Below are 14,913 nucleotides of genomic sequence, written 5' to 3'. Positions count from 1 at the left end.
GAAGATGATGTTCTTAGGTTATGCCGTCGACTCACGGTGACCTTCAGATCAACAGAAGGAAATCCTTCCTGGTCCTGCCCGAGCCTCACAATCTCTGCCAGCCACTGTGTCAATCCACTTCGTAGTGGGCCTTCCTGTCTTTTGCAGACTCTCTGTTTTTCCGAGTACTGTGAACTTCTCCAGGGACTGACCTCTCCTGAAAACACGTCCCAAGTGCGTGAGACATGATCTCGCCTCTCGACCCTCTGGACCATTATCTTTAAAGGTTGGTCAGTCCTTTTGGTGGTTTAGGGTGTATCCTTCACCATCACCACAACCCAAAGGCATGAATACTTCTTTGATCTTCTTTGAAAGAAAATTGTCCAGGAATCGATCATTATTGAAGTGGGACAGTGGACACTCAGAGGCTATTATGTCTCTCACACTGAGGTCAGCATCTTGGTGGACACATGGGGTCCCCAGAAGAGCAGCTGCTGGGCTGACTGATGCCCCTTTGGTGTTTGGGTGATGGATGTGACCAGGTTGCTTTCCAGAGCACCTGACACAGGGGACCCAGGAGTTCGAGTTCGCGCGAAGGTAACTTCTTATTTACTTGTTTTTTCTTTTTTTTAAAATTTTTATTTTATTTTATTATTGTGTGTGTGTGTGTCTGTGTGTACCATCAAATCAGATCTGACTGGTACAGGAGGTTGATCCTCCTCCAGCAAAGCATCTGATGGACTCGAACCATGTACCTCTGGGATTGCAGTACAGCATCTTGCCTCTGGACCACCAGAAGTCCCTTACTTGTTTTTTCTTATGACAAGTATTTATTGAGCAAATGCCGTGAGTCAAACACTTTCCTAGGTAAGAGAGTATAGAAGGGATGCACCCCTGTATCCATGGGGCCTCCCTTCTGGAGGAGGTGTCTGAATTGAAACACAGGTGGCACATTAGATGGTGGTGGGTACTAACAAGAAAGCCCACAGCAGAGGAGAGGTGAAGTCTCTGTGGGCCGGTGCTGAGGGAGGATGAGGGAGCCAAAGTGTGAACCACCAAGGCTGGGGAAGTTTTATAGATCTCATAACACGTGAGCAGGGATTGGGGGGAAGGAGGGACAGGAGCTTCCACCCTCAGTCCTTTCTGCTATTTTCTTTGTTAAACTTGCAGAGAGCCCAGCAGAACTCTAAAAACCACTGAGCATTGCCAGAGGCCTGGCTAACTTGCAAGGTAAGAATAGCATTACATCTGTAAAACCAGCAGAACTGATTCCATCTTGGCTAGAACCATCTCGAATGGAAACCTAAATGAGATAATGTGATTACCCCTGCAGGTGTGGTTTTCGGAAACCTATATAAGCCTTTTTAGAGATAAAATAAGGTGGAGGGATTCGTGATCAACGAAGAGGCTCTCTGCATCTTCATTTAATCCTTGTCCCTTCTCTCGGCAGAACTGTTTCGATATATCGGGGCAGGACCTCTATAGAGCATCATGAAACAAAACCCCTCACTGTTGAGTTAAATTCCAACCCAGTTCCTCGTGAGGCAGTTAAAGCTGCCCCGTAGGGTTTCCGAGTGCTGAGTGTCCCATGGCCCATCAAAAGGACAGAAAAGCATGTCTTGGAAAAGGTGTAGCCAGCATGCTTCTTAGCGGCAAGGAGAGTGAAACGTTGTCTCACGGACTTGGGACATGTTGTCAGGGGGATCCTGTCCGGATAGCATGCCAGGAAAGGTGGAGGGTCAGAGAAGTAGAGAAAGACCCTCAGTGAGATAGATTGACACAGTGACAGCGACACTGTGCCCAAAGGAGTCAGAGATGGCGAGACTGACAGACGACAGGACGGAGTTCAGATCTCCTATTTACAGGGTCCCTTGGAGTCGTACTTGACAGTACATAAGAGCAACAACGATCTTCAGGGGAGAAATTCTAATGCCCAGCATGGTGCACTGCTAATTGCAAGGTGACTGGTTTGAGTCTACAAGCCTCTCTGTGAGAGAAGGATGGGGAGTCTCCTTCTGATCAGATTATCCACTGGAGGCTCGGTCACTGACTCAGAACCAGCCTGGGAACACTCAGTTTGGCCTGGTGTTTTAACCTTTACGAACACAGAGTGTCGCATCTTTCTCCCAAGTGGCTGGTGGCCTCACGGCTGACTCTGCGTTTATCAGCTGGGCCCTCAAACCCCATAGCAGCAAGGTTCCTTGTGAGCAGCCCCACAGCCCCATCTTCATCTTCAGTCAAAATACGCATGACACTCGTTTAGTTGCTATTTTAGTATTGGAATCATCGCATAAAAACATGCTGCTTGGAATGGTTTGTAAAATCATGCTGTAAATTCTGTTTCTTTGAAGCAAGTATGTCTCTGGTGAGCTTGCTTTTGTTGCTGGTTTGTGAGAGACCCAGTGTGTCACCATAGAACTGCTTGGAGGGTTTTCTTTTTCTTTTCTTTTTTAAAAAAATGTATTATTTTTTTGTGTGTGTACCGTCAAGCCATGGGAAAGTCTGCTGTCAGGGACCTCTCCAAAGTACTGAAGAGTAATGGTGTCTCTCTGGAGACTAAGGTGCATCTGATACAGGGCATGGTCTTTGCTATCACTTGTTATGCATCAGAGAGTTGGACAATGACCAAGGAGGATAGAAGGAGAATTGATGCCTTTGAGCTGTGGTGCTGGAGAAGAGTATTGAGAATACCATGGACTGCTAGGAAAACAATCAGATTCATCCTGGAAAGGGTTAAACCGGGCTGCTCCTTGGAAGCAAGGATTCTGAGGCTCCGTCTAACATACTTCGGACATGTTGTAAGGAGAGAGCGGTCCTTGGAGAAGGACATCATGCTTGGGAGGGTGGAGGGACAGCAAAGGAGGGGAAGGCCCTCTGTGAGGTGGATTGATTCAGGAACTGGGATAATCGGGATGGGAGTGTCAGAGACAGTGTGATTGGCACAGGACAGAGAAGAGTTTAGGGCTGTTGTATATAGGGTCGCTATGAGTCTCAAGCGACTCGACGACTCGATGGCACATAACAACAACAACCATCAAATTGGATCTGACTGGTATAGGAGGAGATTGTCCCTCCTTCTCCAGCAGAGCATCTGGTGGATTCAAAGCGTGCACCTCTGTGACTGCAGTGCAGCTTCTTGCCACTAGGCCACCTTGGAGGGTTTTCTTAACTGCCATCTTTCTGGTATTGGATTGCCAGGCCTTGCCCCCAGGTGCTGCTGGGCTGGGTGAATTCAAACCACTAACCTTTGGTTATCATCCCAGGGCACTTTTTGTCAACAGAGCTTGTTGCCTTATTTCTAGGGACTTTGAAAGTCTTCTTGGCCATCTTCTAAGCTTCCGTCACATAAGGGCTCTGGTTACCGCGTGGTGAGGACTTGTGCTGCTGACCCACAGGCGGGTGGTCCGAGGCCACCTGCTGTTCCATGGGGGAAAGACGGACAACCTCCTCCCCGTGACTTGCCTCTGAAAACTCCCAGGAGGATCAGCTATGAGTTGAGGGCAGAAACAGTGAAAACAACAAGGATAAAATACTTTCTGCAATTGTCCCTTTCTCCCTTCCGTGGCCGTCAGGTTGATTCTGACCAGGAGTGACCCTCATCCTCCATGAGTTTTCCAAGGCTCGAAGCCTGAACGACAGGAGGAAACTGGCCAGCTTTCTGAACGGCGGGTGGACTCAGACTGCTGGAATGTGTGGCCTTGGTTAGGAACCCGACACCGGCTCCTTACAGAGGGGCCACCAGAGCACCTTAGTGGGGGCTTAGCTAACCAAGCATGTAAAGATGCAGGAGGAGGAAGGAGAAAAGGCAACTCTACCATGTCAGGAAGTAGAGTGTTAATCTACCAGAGACAGAAAATCCCCAGCAGCAGCAGCTGAAACACGACCCCTGTGTGCTTCTCATGCAGCAGGTACCTAGGGCAGGAGCCACGGGAAGCAGCACGGAGTCATCAGCACCTCAGTGTTCCATACTTTTGCTCTCCCATCACCAAATTGCCTCATGGCTCCAGAGGGCCACAGGAGCGCCAGCCATCTACAGTACATCCACACTCCAAGAAAGAAGATTGGTGTGAGAAGGGTCTGTGCCTTTCTTTTCCAGGAAAATTTCTATAAAGGCCTTAATAACAACATTTGCATTTATATATAGAATCATTATTATGAGCGAGAACTTAATCACATGGCCACACTTAGCAATATCCGAGGTTTGACAGTGAGGTAAAGGCATTTGACTGAGCAGTAGTTTTGTTAGACACTGGTGCTCAATTGTTTGGGAGGAGGGGAGATTGGATGCCAGAAAGCATTTCTAACAGTTTTTACCACCATCACAGACTTCATTTTCTCTTTAAGTTTATGAAGGCTGTAAATGTCAGGAAGATAAATCAGAATCTAACTCCTAAGCTCTTGGTAAGCTACATTCTAAAATGTTTTCATCCTACCTTCTTAACATTGGGGTGAAAAACTCTATTGCGAACGGAATTCCGGGTTCCTCACCTTTATTCTTTTAAGTGCTTATTCCTCTGATGTGTTACCATTTCATCTGGGCTGCGGCTGGACAGGGAAACAGACAAATGATTGAAGATTTCAGTGTGTTTGTACACAATTCGGTTTTTTAATGTTGTTGTTGATTGCTGTCGAGTCGGGCACAACTCATAGCGACCCTATGAACAAAAGGCCTTTCTATAACTACTGACATTTATCAAAGTTCATAGAGTTTCCGGAGGCATGTTGTTTAGGAAGTGGATGCCACTTCTGCTTCCAAAGATTTTTTAATAGGACTGGGTAATTAAAAAAAAAAAAAGTCTGGAGGAAGTCTGTAATAATGGACTGACTGCAATACTATGAGTTCAAGTTCTGGTACAGGGGGTGGGAGGGAAAGTTTTCCCAAATGAACATCTTACATTTTTTTCATTCAAAAGTAATCTTGAACAAAGAAAGCTTCTCTTTCTTGTTGACTCAAGACACAATACAGTGTCTGTTCAGATGGTTTTTATACAGTACAAGTGGCTTTCTGAGAGAAAGCTAATGTACTGTGGCTTAAAAAAGAGAGAAAGAGCTCTATTTTCCTAACTCGTCAGCAAATGCAGGCTTTCCTCCTGAGGGTTGATATTCTTTCTCTCCATCGCCAACATACCTGCCGGCATAGTGACACAAGAAAAACGTCATTCTCCGGTTACAGTGATGGTGGGCCACCACCACGTGATTTACCCTTTGCACATACAGACCTATTGATTACCCTGTTAATATTTTATTCATGGGAGGTTCCCCTTGGGACTGGAGAAGTGTTCAGGAAAATGATGTTAAATACAAAGCTGTCTGCCATTCATGATTCGCTCTACTTTATTAAAAGGTATTTATCTCAGAGTTAGGGCTAGCCTCTTCAAACATTTTCTTTTCCTGTTTAATAACACAAGATTCCTTTTCTCTTCTCCTGATTTGTGACAGAAATCACACAGACACACTCACTACCCTAAGACAAAGTGGCATAAAAGGGAAGTCTACTGTGTCATTCAGAAGTGGAAACTCAGTTTAACAAAGGAAATGAATAGCTTTACATTCTCTTTGGGCTCCATACAGATTTCCCTCCTTCATAAATTTCATCCCAAGGAGATGCTGATGAGTGGGTGACCCATCAGAGTTTAGACTTGAACTTTCCCCTGTCACTCAAGGAAGTTGTTTCTTCTGATTCCTCCTTATTTCACTTAGTTGTTTCTGGTCACTTCTGACATCCATCTTTTTTGTTTAAGTGTTGCAGACTGAGGGTCCCGAAGAATGGAATAATTTTATAATTATTAATAATGAGATAAACAGCCAGGAATGAGATAGAGCAGGGAGGATAAAACAGGGGACCAACAGTTTTCAACTGAATACCCCAAGTCATGTTTCTCTGTGTATTTATTGATAATCTGGGGAAGCAAATAACAAAAGGAATTCCTTGTAAATGAAGGCTCTATTTTTCTCTATTGTCAGCCTAATGCTCTAGCTCAGGAAGTATTTCCCAGGAAGTAACACTCTGTAGGGGGGGCCCTAGCTGTCTCCTGTCTGCAGGAAACAAACAGCTCATTTTCTGGGATCTGCCACAAGAGAAATCCTAACTTATAAATCTGCAATTCCTTCAATTCCTGAACAAGGATTTTCATATAATATAAAGTTTAAAGTTTGGCTTCCCATATTTAAGTTCAGTTAACACCGTTTTTCTTATGGTAAAAAGAACATGCTGGACTAGAAGAAGAACCAAAGTCTGATGTTCTTAATATGCTGCCATTGGGTGGACCAGCCTTTGCTCAGGCAAAGGGATCCAGGGTGGTGGTAGCCGGGATGTGGGGACCATCACGCCCGTCCCTGGGTCTCCTGCCGCTCCTGTTGGTTGGACAGTCTCCTCCGCAACGGCCTGATCCTCTCCCCAGCTCCATGTCCTGGGACAGAATGACCTACAAGGCTGTGTCAACCAACTCTCAGCCCTGCGTGGTCCAGTTTGGTTTGGCCGGTGGTGGTCCTGTCAGTGAATGGAGGCTGGGAATCGGGGTCTGTATCGGAGTCTCGGGCTGAATGTGGTTGTGTTTCTCTAGGAAAGCCCACTTTCTAGGAGGCCCACTCTCCTGTCCGCAGGACCTTCTCCACAGAGACCACCCGTTCTGCAGGACATCACGTTACCTTTTCATGGCTGCTGGCCCAGGTATGTCTCTTCATTTTTGTTGATCTTCTTCTATCCTGCATGTAACTTAATAAAGAATCTCAACTTTTCCACTGGAGTGTGTGCCATCTGTTTCCCCCGAAATCCTGACTGACAGCCAAGTCTTTTAAAGATGACCTCTAAGGGTAAGGGACAGTGGTTATTTTGCCTGTGTTTTAAGAAAGTGGTTTAATCATGAATGGGATTGAAAGAGACGTCCTGAACCTTTACCCTGTTCTTTTCGATAGCAGAGTTATTACTCAGCCACACTGTTTCAGCCAGGAGCTTTCAGAATGTAAACTAGGAAGAATGTGGTTCTGCAAGGCATTACAGCAATCAGGCCAGTTCTCTGGCATCTTCAGAATTCTCAGTCCTGTGATACATGGAGACCTTCCTGGTCTCCCAGTGATGAAGATTCAGATGTGCATAGTTCTGAATGGGCCCCAGCCCACGCCCACACCCCCGCCCAGAGGAACGCTCCATGTAATCTCCTTACCTGCTTGCTTCCTTTCTTAGTTCCAGTCCCAACCCTAACAAACACGTGCATTCCCGATGAATCACTTAGCAGGGCGCTGAGACATTCACGCAGTATATTGAGTAGCTTATTTTTCCAAGTTCCTAAGTTGTCAAGCTTGTTTCGATGTTGAATACTTATGCCTTCTCTCATTTTCCCAATCGATGAGAGGATTCTTATTTCAAAAGTGTGAGGACAACTGCAGCCCATGATCTCCCAGTGAATTCCATCTTCAAAGATAGCTGACTTTTTATGAATTAATTAGTTTTTTTATTTGCGTGAAGTCATACAAATCATATTGGTTTTCCACCCAATCGTTCAAACACAGGTTGCTTTAATTATTATTTTAATTAAATAATATTTGTTTAATGCTTAATGAACATTAATTACTACTGATTAATGCAATTAGTTGTAATGAAAGACTGTCTCTTAAAACAAAATGTTAAAAATTTTAAAAAGAACTCTGTTTTTAACGCGTAACTATTTCTTTTAAAAAACCCAATCTCTTGTGATATTTTCATTAAGGTAATAAAATAAAAGTATAACTGAATGGTTAGACAGAAAACCAGTTTTCTATGTAAATTTTCACTCAAACTCTTTAAAACATAAAAAACTTGTTAGCGCTTTCTCTTTTGAATCTTCAGGAGGAAGGAGGGACATGTTGGGGGAAGGTTGTGCAAGGCTTGTGTTCTGATTTTAAAAAAAGAAAGTCTTGTTACTTTTCTGTCTCTTGACTGTTTCATCAACTGTTTTTAGATGCACTTACTTCACAGCACTGTTAAAGTTGTAAAGTGCTTTGAAAAAGGCAGTATTCTAAAAAGGAAAAAGTCTGTAGTCTAAAAGTACCAAAAGCAGTCTAAACAATGGTTTGTGAGCCTTTTAAAACCATTCTTTGGGGTTATAAATGTCTTCTGAGGATTAATGAAAGCCTCTTTGGAAGCAGGAGTGGCATCCACTTCCTAAACAATGTGCCTCTGGAAACGCTATGAACTCTGATAAATGTCGATAGTTGTAGAGGGGCTTCAGGCCTTTTGTACATATGGTCGCTATGAGCGTGCTTGATTCGAAGGCAATCAACAGCAACAACAACAACAACAGCTTTCTAGCAGTAAGACCTGTGGAGAAATGCTTCTCATACTATTTCATGATGTTCTAGGACCTTCTGAAGCCCATTATGGACCTCAAACTAAGAATGTACTGAATAGATTTCATAAGCTACATCTGTTTTCTTGTTAAAGATTGCTAAATGCAAAATTTAATGTCTGACAATGTTCATCTACCTTAATTTTTTAAGACTTAGCATTTAAAATTCTGCACAAGATGTACCAATTACAAACTGAAATAACGTAACCTCTGAGGGAAAGATCCTATTGCTCTAAGTTCACAGCATTTAAAAGCTTTAGACTCTTGTACTAGATAAATATTCTGAAGAAAAAAGTCGAGAGTGCATCCGTCACTGGCAGTCAGACTATCTCAAGGCAGGGCATGGTGCTTTTGTTCATTTTTAAAGCTGGACTCTCAATGTTTAACTCATGCCTAGTTCTTATTTAGACTAAATGAATAATTTTGTATTCGTTATAAAACAATTTTGTGGTTTAACCGGCACCTTTTAAAAGTTAGCTTTTGTGTTTTAACCTTGTAGCTAAGAATATATCTTCCATATGAAAAGGACCAGAATATTGTGATTTGTGGAGGGTCATCTTAGCTCTGAAATAGCCGTCTCAATTTCTCCAGGGTCCTCTATTTAAATTTACACACTGTTTTGAAATAAGGAAACCATCTGCATGTATCAGTTCTAATAATTGGAAAATAATTGCATAACATCCTGAATACTGTCAAACAGCTTGAATTAGTTTCAGACTAAGCATGAGATGAGCGGCAGGCAAAGAATGAGAAGTATGGCTTTGGAATCTCTGTTGGATACTTCCTCATTTAGTGTTTGGAAAAGTGGCAGGGTTCTTTCCATTCCGTGAGCATTGTATAATAAAGCATGTAATAAAGTATTAGACTCCAGATCAGCCCATTTCCCTCCTACGTGTAAGGGTTAGAGGGAAGGAAGAAGGGAGTGAAGGAAGGGGAATTATGGGATGGGTGTGTGTGTGTGAGACGGAGGTGTGGTGGTGTCAGTACTAAAATGGGAAGAGGTTTGTTTACTAAAGCAACAAACTAGGTAGTTGTCCCCCCTGAGATTGTTCACACGGTTGTCCACACGCAGATAAACAACTTTGAGGTTTCTTCCAGTCCAGTTGTTGGTTTTTTTCCTCCCATTTTCCTTTTGGAGAGATCTCTTTTCCTTCTGTGAGTTGCTCATATTTCTCACCATTTCATGCTGCTTCTTTTTTTAAAAAAAAATTTTCATTTTATTTTAATAATTTTAATGAACATTTACAGAGATCTTGGATTTCCATTCATTCATTGCTGCACCATTTCATGCTTCGTATCTCCTTGCTCAAGTCTTATTTATCTGCAAAGCACAGCCTTTCTTTTCCTTTTCTACTTTCTACTTTACTCCTTGGCTTATCTCCCTGAATGTTTTATGTAGTGTTTGCCTCTCTGTCTTGAAATAAAAGAAAACCCTATATAGGACTTCCTAGACCAGGAATTCTATCCTTTTCTGTGCTAGGACAATTCAGAATATTAAAAACAAATTTCAGCTCAGTATGTTTTTTTAAAAGTTATTTTTATTTTATTTGATGACATATTTATTCTTGAGCCATAAGTTTTTGTTTCTTCAGTTTCTTCTGGGCAATCTCCTCTTCTGGTTTAGGAACAATCTGTTCCTTTTCAGTAAGGATCATCTCAATATGGCAGGGGGAGCTCGTGTAGGGGTTGATCCAGCCATGAGCTCTGTATGTGCGGGGGTGCATCTTGGGAGCTTTGTTCACCTGGATGTGCTCAATGACCAGAGAATCAACATTTAAGTCCTTAAGTTCAGCATTACTTTTGGCATTTTTAAGCAAATTCAGCTAAAACTCAGCACTCTTTTTGGGCCACCGACCCTGTGTCCAACCCCACTGTTTGGCCTGGGCACACCTACCGACTTCACCATTGTATCGTCAGAAGAGCACACACTGCTTTTGCAAAGTGACATCTTTCAGATACCTGGTGGCTTTCCAGATATGCATACCCTTGCTGGCCTGGGCAGAGTCTCGGGTGTTCTTAAAATGGACCCTGAGATTTGAACCTCTTGATTTGCATAATTTTGTGGGATTTTCCGGGTCAAGCGAGTAGCGAACCATTTTGGGAAATTACCTGCTGCCACTCACAGGAAAAGGAAGAGCAGAGGCTCCTGGGAGAGTTCATGCCAACCGAATTTCTCATTCAGAATTTTTTTTTTAATTTGTGTGTGTGTACCGTCAAATCAGCTCTGACTGTTACAGGAGGAGATTGTTCCTCATTCTCCAGCAGAGCATCTGCTGGATTTGAACTGCACACCTCCAGGATTGCAGTGCAGCTTCTTGCCACTAGGCCACCAGAGCTCGCCCAGAATATTTTTAAAAGCAAAAAATAAATTCTATTATAAGGAAGCCAATTATATTGAAATATAGCTAAAAACTATTTTTAAAAACTTATACTAGTATGTTAAGTATAGATTTGATAATGATTAAAAATAAGACTTTGTAGCAGGTCTGAGAACACCATGAATTCATAGTATTTATGAGTAGAAGTAATGTTTTAAAGAGTTTTTAACAACCGTAGCATAATAATTGTGACATAAAAACATGGGATTTTTGCTGATGTCGGAGTAAAAGAAATGGGTTGTCCGTCATGTTGAGGGGATCATCACCAATGTCATGAAACAAAATGTATATAAATTGTTGAATGGAAAAATGAGTTCGCTCTGTAAACTTTCACCCAAGATACAGTGAAAATTAAAACAAAACAAAAACATAGTTATGGATCTTTTTTCTAATTTTTATTTTGTGTGTGTGTGTGTGTACCGTCAAATCGGATCTGACTGGTACAGGAGGAGATTGTCCCTCCTTTCCCGGCAGAGCATCTGGTGAATTTGAACCGTGCGCCTCGGGGGTTGCAGTGCAGCTTCTTGCCACTAGGCCACCAGAGCTCTCCTATAGTTATGGATCTTGTAATACGGCTGTGTTTTGTTGCATACATTGAGAATTGATGTCAGTGCTACTTTTCAGTTCAAGGTGAGTGGAAATAAGGATACATTTTCTTTCAATCCACATACACAGATCCTGAAAATTATCGCCAGAGGCCTCTGGAGAACACAGTAACCCAGGTTAAGGAACCCCCCCTCCTTAGACCTCTAGCCTCTCAAATATAGTCAGAGGTCAAAGTCATTGCTATCAAGTAGCATCTGACTCAGAGACAACCCTCTAGCTGGTTTGTTTGTTTGCTTGTTTATATATACTGGATGTATATATTTCTTTTAGATTTGGCCATGGTTCAAGGGGGACTATCACAGTACATGGGTCAAGGACAGTCATTTTGACTATGTACACATTCATAGTTGGTCCATGGATTCCAATTAGTAATGCTATTTCTGAAGGTCTAATACACAAACTGAACCATCTGATGTACTGGCCCCAAGTTTGTCTCCTGGTGCATTCCAGCAGACTTCAAATATTCTGCCTGCTCCCCTATAGCTGTGAACGGGGGCACCTGTCTGTGTGTTCCAGACTTGCACACATTGGTCAAAAGAACCACTCAAAAGAATCACCTGCCATCAGACCTGAAAGCTACACTGTACACAGACTCTTGGGGTTTTGTCAAAGTGTGAATGCAAATGTCTTGGTCTACATCTGATAACCTAACAGTAGACTCAAAGGACGCACTTGCCAACAGAAGGTTAGCATTTGGATTATTCATTCCTGGTCCTGTTGGACCCCATTTAGTAGAACACATTTCTTTATCAGATGCCTGAAAATCATGGACACAACTGTCATGCTTCATACCCCCTATCTTCAAAGCATCAGAACAGGAGGCCAAGAGATTGCCAGCTGGGTCCCCTTTGATCGCATTTACTTCATTCGTGAGTCCCTGGCATGTTTTAATAGGTCTACGTCATCCTAACTTACAGACATGAATGCACACATCTGTACTACAAGAAGCAAAGGTATTGTTGCTCTTGCCAGTCAACAGGCAGTGCTGGTGCTGAATGGAAAGCAAACTGTTGTTTGGCTTCACCGGGACGTGCGTCCCAAATAATTGTGTTCTTGTCTACTCTAGTGCTTAGGATGAAATGTCTTCTCTTATTCCATTTTATTATAAATGTAGGGCTTTTATGCTGTCCCAGAGTACTAACAAGATTACCCTCTTTAGTCCACATTCTGGCAAATCCAGCATATGAGCCAGTTGCTAGAAGTGTACCTTCACGATTCCAACCTTGAGATGTTACATCCTGTTGCTTGGGACATCTTGCCCTCCTTCTCGTATGCAATGTCTAAATACTATCTGTGTGGAGCCACTTGTGCTATTTTCAGTAAGATTCCACATACTTGCTGTTGAGTCTCCAGACACAGAAGCCAGGAGATCACTATTGAGATTGCAGGCACAAATGAAAACCTCTGATTCATGGTCCCATAACACCACTGTTTATTAGGGGGGATTTCAGCATCCCCGTCTACTTCCATCACATCAGTATGATTATTTGCTATAGGATGTGCTCCATTCCCCTCCCCGTTTTTTGTGTTTTTCCAGCTGGTTTCTGAGGGGGGAGATGGCCCATCTCTATGCTGCAGAACTCCTGATAGATCTGAGCCGCCAGAAATTCATGAGCTTTACATTAACAGCACTGCTCTCTGTGTACTGGGCCCCAGAGTTCCCTGTCCTGTGGAGAGACAACCTCCTCTGTTTCTCCATCACCAATGCTTACTGCAGAGCCTGACAGGAAGGAATTCCTCAACACATGTGATCTGGATTAAATCAACTACAAAACATAGCCATATATTTCTTAAAGTAGCCACGATTCTTGCAAGACTCTCTGCTCTCAATATATCTTCAACAGCCTCTAGGAAGATCAAGACACCCAGGGCTGATGAGTTAGTGCCAACTCCGTTAGGCTTCTCAGGGTGGAGAGAGAAGACTGGTTATCTTTCTCCTGGGGAGCAGCTGGTGGATTTGAACTGCCAGCCTTTTGGTTAGCAGCCCAATATGTTACATACACACTACACCATAAGGGCTCCTTAGCAGGTAGATCACTCACTCTCATTGCCATTGAATCTGAGCCAACTCATAGCTTCCCTTCCAGTGGGTTTCTGCGGCTGTGCATTGCGTGAAAGGAAATTGCCCGTCTTATTCTTGCAGAGACGCTTGTGAATTCCATCACCAGAAATACTTGGCTTCTGAGTTAGCAGCACTTCTCCCTGTGGACTATGCCATCAGAGCTTCCTAGCAGGGAGACAGTTCATTGTCTTTTTCAGGTGAGGAAAAAAATTGGACCTCATAGAGACCATAATTATGTGGCAGAGCAGAACGTAAACTCCAGCTTGTTTGACTCCAAAGTCCGTGTTCTTCCGTGGCACAATATTGTCTCTTAACAGCCTATTTCTGGGCCTAGAACTTCCTAAAAACTCAATGAAGTGTCAACAATTCACAATTCAGCGAGCAAGCCTAGCTGAGTTGATACCTAATTGAAGATTTATGAACATTTCTTAATCCAGGTGGATAGTGACCTTCCTACTAAGAGCCTAATTCCTACCTGTCAAGGTGAGATTAGATTTAGTACTGACTACCTCTCAAATGAGCCGCATTCTGGATAATGCTTAAGCAGTCTGTTTTGCCCTTCCTTTTTTCTAGATTTATTGTGTTTTAGGGGAAGTTCACAGAGTAAATGGGTTTTCCATTCAGCAGTACACACTTTTTTTTTGTAATATTCGCTGCCAGTCCCTTTGCTGTCATGGTTCTCCTCCCGCTTCCTCCCTGGGTTCCATTCCTCCCTCTCTCCTGCCTCTACCGACCTATTCAATTGTGTTTTTGGGGTAAATGCTGCCCTTTGGCTTTTAGCTTTTCTTGACAGATTTCCCCCCCCCCCCGCAAATGTGTGTTGGTGCCCAGGGTGAAACTATAGTCTGAAAAATAGTGTGACTGTAACTGATTGTGTTGGAACAGAGTAGGCAGCTTGGTTATATCATTTTGTCTTGCTTTCTACTTTAGATAGGCCCCCTACTGAGGACTCACGCTGACTGTACACAATAAGTTCAGGCTAGTTTGCAATTTGTAGAGATGACACAGATCTGGCAAGCAGCTCCTTATGACTTTTTCATTTTACTTGGATCCACAACACCTCTGGTAGCAGTAATCAACAAGTCAAAAGACATTTTTAACTGGGGGAATCTGCTGTCAAGGACCTCTCCAAAGAGCTAAAGTGCAATGATGTCCATTTAAAGAATAAGGTGTTCTTGATCAAAGCCATGGTATCAGCAATTGCTGTCTATGTATCTGAGAATAAGACAATGGATAAGGATGACCTAGGAAGAATGAAAGCCTTTGAGTTCTGAGGTTTTGAATCCTGGTGTTGCTCCGAAGCTCCCTGTTGGACTTCAGTACTTTCCCCCTTCTCTACCTTCTCTCCTGTGTTTACAAAAGTTCTCAGAAGAGTCCACAATTAAGGAGGGGTGCGGGAGGGGGGAGGATTGTGTACCAGGGAAGGAGTGTTTCTTTTACTTTTGGAAGAGAGGAGCGAACTGGGGGGGGGGGGGAGGGGTGGGCAGGGAGAAAAATGCAACAATGAATGAATGAAAATCCAAAATCTCTGTAAACATTCATTAAAGTTAATAAAATAATTTTT

General features: G+C 43.1%; 1 pseudogene; it reads right to left on the bottom strand.

Annotated features, from left to right (window-relative positions):
* Positions 1-11,661: 11,661 nt before the first annotated feature.
* Positions 11,662-12,835, bottom strand: LOC102875029 (annotated as a pseudogene).
* Positions 12,836-14,913: the final 2,078 nt, after the last annotated feature.

Source organism: Elephantulus edwardii, unplaced genomic scaffold, assembly GCF_000299155.1.
Source record: "Elephantulus edwardii isolate Elephantulus edwardi_28Jun2011 unplaced genomic scaffold, EleEdw1.0 scaffold00006, whole genome shotgun sequence".
In the NCBI taxonomy this organism is placed as follows: Eukaryota; Metazoa; Chordata; class Mammalia; order Macroscelidea; family Macroscelididae; genus Elephantulus; species Elephantulus edwardii.
Note: the sequence above shows the minus strand (reverse complement) of the source record. Positions and strands in the feature narration are given on the sequence as shown.